We start from the raw sequence: 5,304 nt of genomic DNA, 5'->3' as shown, positions 1-5,304 counted from the left end.
AAAGGGAAAAGGAAGGAGGGAAATTTTCTTCATCTTGGCAAGACTCTTGCCAAAACACTAGAAATTACTTTAATTAGCCATGAGATGCCAGATTTCTTATTGTACTCTGTGTGAACAAATCTGTAAAATTCTGGTTTGAGATAGTTTTGTTTGTTTGTTTGTTGAGTGTGTGGTGTTTGCCATTAAAGCCTGAATCACATACCTTTGAAAACATTTAAATACAGACAAATAACGTTATTTTAGAAGAACTTCTAATTCTCAGCTCCAACCCCAGAGCTGTTAGCATTATATAGGGATTAAGAACAAAACACAGCCTTCCTCTTGAGTGTAGCTTCCTTCAGAGAAAGGCAGGGAGAAGAAACTGGCAGGTGCTGTGAAAGGCACAAGGGTGGAGCATCTGCTCCTATATAGATTTTCCAGTCCTCCCACTCGCTACAGGGAGAGATGCATATGAAGTGTGCACACTGCTTATTTTTAGCCAACCAGGCAGAGGGCCATCACATGGCCCTGTCCCATCACTCCGTTTATCTCAGGGATGGCTACACATGCCTGCTGCTGAGACAGGATTTTTTCCATTCGTGGACTGATTTTTTTCCTCTTACTTTGTGTTACCATATATATTAAAACCGTGTCTGGATAATATATCTGCTTGGTAGTCTCAGTGCAATTCTGCTAGTCTGTTTTGCACATAGCACCTCTCAGTACAACCTAATGCATTTCTTCAGGATTTAAATAAACCCCACAAATGCAGGCTCTCTGAAGAAGTGGAAGTATAGTTCTGCTTACCGAAAATATTCTTTTTTGGGGGGGAGGGGTTGCTTTCAAGTGAGAGCTCTTACTGCTAGCATCACTCCTCTCACATTAAAAGCTTAAAAATAATAATAATTAAAAAAAAATCCTAAGCACTGTTAGGCAATTCTAAGACAAGTATTGGTTATTTCCTTCCCCATCTGGTAAATTTTAATTTACTATTTGAGCCCTATTTTTCTATCAGCTATCAGATTACACTCAGAATGTCTTCATACTAACCAAAGTAATCCATTCATGCAGTTCAGAGGATGAGGATTTTAACAGGCAGTTCTATTGAAAAGGACACATCATCCTCACTAAAGATATTATTCACAATTCACAGAAGGAGAAATACAGAGAAGAGTATTTTCCTCCAGCACACAGCACAACATGCTCCTTAGCTATAATAGCAACCCATCACCCAGGAACACAGGTAGATGAATATTTCTGAGCTCTGTAGACCCTCAATGACTAGACTTTTAAAGGGAAAAATGGAGGGAATTGCAAAAGTTTGCATAAAGAAAAGAAATACATTGCAAAGGTTTTGCTTTTGGAGGCATAACAAACTGAAAATAGAGCTGCCTTGTAGAAAGTAACAAAACAGAGCTTCCTGCAAAGAGGTAGGATATAAACCAGTAGTAGGTATCAAGACCATTAAGCCAGTGAGATGACGAAAACATAAAGCCAATGTATTTAATACAATACTCACATAACTAGAATATTTCTTTCTGAGGTAAGCAGTGTAGAATTCTTGCTCTGGTGGCAGCTAAAATGGAGTCCATTACCTCCTAAGGAGGGCTAAGGATTTTCCAACATTGAATGGTTGTGGAAATACCAGCCAAGGGCTGGAACCAGCCAGAGGTAGAGGACTGATAGGGCACCGAGTCCTGACGGTGAGAGGCTCTCAGACCACACAACGGAGCAATGGGGTGACATCTTGGCAGCCTCTACTTAGAAAAGCATGTCTGAATTCATTATTACAAGGTAGTCAGAGTACAGTTTACATTTCTTTAGCTACACTGTAGTAATTGTCTCTATGAACATTCTTATTCTGCAGTAAATGGAAGGTATTTTACCTTATTCTCACTGAAGACAGAGCAAATACAAATGTCTTCAGAGATACCTAGAGACAAAATGCACAAACTAGCTATGACATCACCCAGAAACATCCTTCCTTGCTTTATGATAACCCGTCTGCAACCATGCTGTGTGAGAACCAAACAGCCATCATAAAGTAAACCACCTACTTGAGAAGCAGTTGCTCAGCTGCTCTGGGTAAGGAGCCAATTGAAGGTAGAGCAGAATTATGAATAATGCACAAGGAAGTGCTGCTGCTGACCCATCTCTATGCTAGGCTGAGAAATAATACATATTTAGGTGCAATACTGTTTATCGAGAATAAAATATGACAAAGATATTTCTCTCTTTGAAGGAACAATCCTGCTCAAACCAAAGGAACAAACATGCTCATACCGTGCGTCCCTCAGAGAGCTGAGCATGCCCTGGGGGTGACATACCTGCCATCCAGCTCCTTTCCACTAGGCCTTGCACAGCTGCCTTCTGCACATACAGGTACATACCAAGGGCTGGAGCACCTCTCCTATGAAGAAAGGTTGAGGGAGCTGGGCTTGTTCAGCCTGGAGAAGAGAAGGCTCCGGGGAGACCGCATTGCGTCCTTCCAGTACTTGAAGGGAGCTTATAACCAGGACGACTGACTTATTACGTGTTCTGATAGCGATAGGACAAGGGAGGATGGGTTTAAACTAAAAGATGGGAGATTTAGATTAGATGTTTGGTAGAAATTTTTTACTCAGAGGGCAGTGAAGCCCTGGCAGAGGCTGCTCAGAGAAGCTGTGGGTGCCCCATCCCTGGAGATGCTCAGGGCCAGGTTGGATGGGGCCCTTGGGCAGCCTGATCCGGTGGGAGGCAGCCCTGCCCATGGCAAGGAGTTGTAGTTCTATGATCTTGAAAGGTACCTTCCAATGCAAGCCATTCTATGATTCTGTGATTTGCCAACCAGACAAGTACTGCACATTTTAAGTCCTATTGATTCCAAGTAAATTTAAGGGTGTACCCTGACCTAAAATTTACAGAGAAGTATGTAGTAAATAAATACAGAAGTCAGCGGTCACATCACTGCACATCTCTGCAGAAGCTGCTGTCACCAGCCAACAAAAAACACTGCAGGATGGATAACAGGACCTGCTCTTGGTGTAAAGAAAAACAGGAATGCATAAGTCATATCTGGGCATAGTCTAATATTTCTTATGGATTCATCCCAGTAAGTCTCCAGAGACGTGTTTGTTCTTCCCAACTATTATCCGTACTTTAAGAAATGTCAGCATTCAGGCTGAATATTCAATCTGTGATGATGCCGTCCCTTTGCAATTTGCACTACTGTCAGTTATTCAGCCCAGTCAAACAATATTTTTGTTTCCTGAAAGAACAACAGAGCTTTGTAAACAAGAAAATAATCAGCAATTCACTTTCAAGATTCACTTCAGATGACTGCTGTTAAAACTACCAAAAAAAGCACTTTCAAAAATCATTAACGTCTTCATGAGCGCACTCTAAATATTACCTACACACAAATTCACATCAACAAATAATGACAAATCACACTTGTCTTTCTCTTTTCAAGGTTTAGTTTTGTAGTTTTTAATAAACTGTAGCCAAAGGCAACAAAATACCTTGTGGAAATTCTACTTACTCAGCTTCTCCACCACTGCCTCTTCAGAGAGATGCTTTCTGCACAGTGAACCACAGCACGTATAGAGCACTGCGACCTTTGCGATTTTGGTTTCAACAACAAGGTCAACAATGCTGAGAAGAACAGCTTTGCCTTAAAGGTAAAATCTCTCCAACAATCTAAAATGGATCTTTTAAATGTAATTGAACTATAATAATTCATTTCCATAGGCCTATGAAAAAAATGCCTTCTACATTCGCAACCGATTTTACAGTATTTGGTCACCGACAATACATACAAGCAGAGAAGCTGGACCATTACTTCTTGGATTTCATGCAATGTTAATTCAGACAAAACTTTTTAGGTGAAGACTGACAGCCAACAAGGAGCCCTGTGTGAAGAACAAGCAGAAGTATACGGAATGATCCAAGCCTGTCAGAAGCAGGAGAAGGCTCAGAACATAGGGGAAACCAACACCCAGCTCCCGCAGTCACCAACCGCTGCACCCAGGAGGCGCCTTTCCCCACTGCCAGCACGGCTGGTTGCTCCAAGAACCAGCCGCCCCAGGGTAGCTCAGAGGGATGCTGATCTTGTCCTTATACCATGGACACCCCCTTTTCAAGTTAAAACTGTTGCTAACAATCAACAGCAGAAATAAAGTTATTTGTCATCATAACTGAAGGACTTAATTCTTCATTACTGTTGTATGCCTCGTACAACAGACCTACCCCTGCAAGTGTAACGGTACCCGGGTATCAGAACAGAACAGTAATTTTGGTGCGGATATATCGATAGCACAGTATTTTAAGAAAATATATTTTAAACATGTAAGTTGAATTTTACAGTTTCGTACTGGGGAAAGCTCTTCTATTTAATGCACTTGGATAAATCCCTACAGGCTGGGTGAGGCAGCAGAAAGGGAGGCCTGCATGTTTGCTGGGTGCCGTTCCATTACTACCAGCCCCTGTCTGCAGTGCCCATCGGGTACAGGCTGCACGGCACAGCAGTTTCCATACATCCCCATGACTGTCTTTGCCAGACAGAAAATTACCTTACAGAGTGAGAAAGGAAATAATGTTTTATAGATTTTCATTCTTTTCTATGGTTGCATCATCTTCATCACAGGCTTTTCTAAATTTCCTCCTCCATCAGGTGCACAGCTAACTGAGGAACGCTCACCATATAGCAGCCTTGCCTGTTAACAGCGTGCATACCAATGTACTGCATAGCTGATGAAGGCTCGATTCTATCCATATCAGCTTCAGTCTTGCTGTATTATTCCCCAAAGTAGGCTAGGAGAGCACGATGACCAAGCATTTCCTTTTTCACCTCTTCTCCGCATTTCCTGAGAGAGGAATGAAACAGAGAGGAGGGAGGGAGGACTTCTGGTGAGGGCAGCGGATGCACAACATCTCCAGAGGTGTCAGGTGCGAAGCTGTGGTACGTGAGCCCTCCGGAATGTGCACATCTCACATCTCGTGCAAAGGCACACGGCTAAACCCTCCACGACAGCAGGAGGAAACAGGGAAAGCCGCCTTAAACAACAACCAGAATGGCTGAGGGAAGGAGGAGGGAAGGGGAGGTCTCCCTTCGCGGTGAATAAGCTTCGACACATCTGCAACCACTGGTACACGTTTTCCAGCCAAAGACACCGACCCCCGAGGAAGCAGGCGGGCAGAGGAACGCGGCTCCCTCTCCCAGCTGCAGGGCTTTACCCGCAGGAGAAACTGCCCACACACCCACAGCTCCCGGGTCGCTCCCCACCGGCGCCCGACGCAGGGAACGCCCGCTCCGCCTCCCCGGGGCGCGGCGCACCTCCCTCCGCC

Source organism: Numida meleagris, chromosome 2 (genome assembly GCF_002078875.1).
Source record: "Numida meleagris isolate 19003 breed g44 Domestic line chromosome 2, NumMel1.0, whole genome shotgun sequence".
In the NCBI taxonomy this organism is placed as follows: domain Eukaryota; kingdom Metazoa; phylum Chordata; class Aves; order Galliformes; family Numididae; genus Numida; species Numida meleagris.
The sequence above is the reverse complement of the archived record's forward strand: the minus strand, read 5'-3'. Positions refer to the sequence as shown.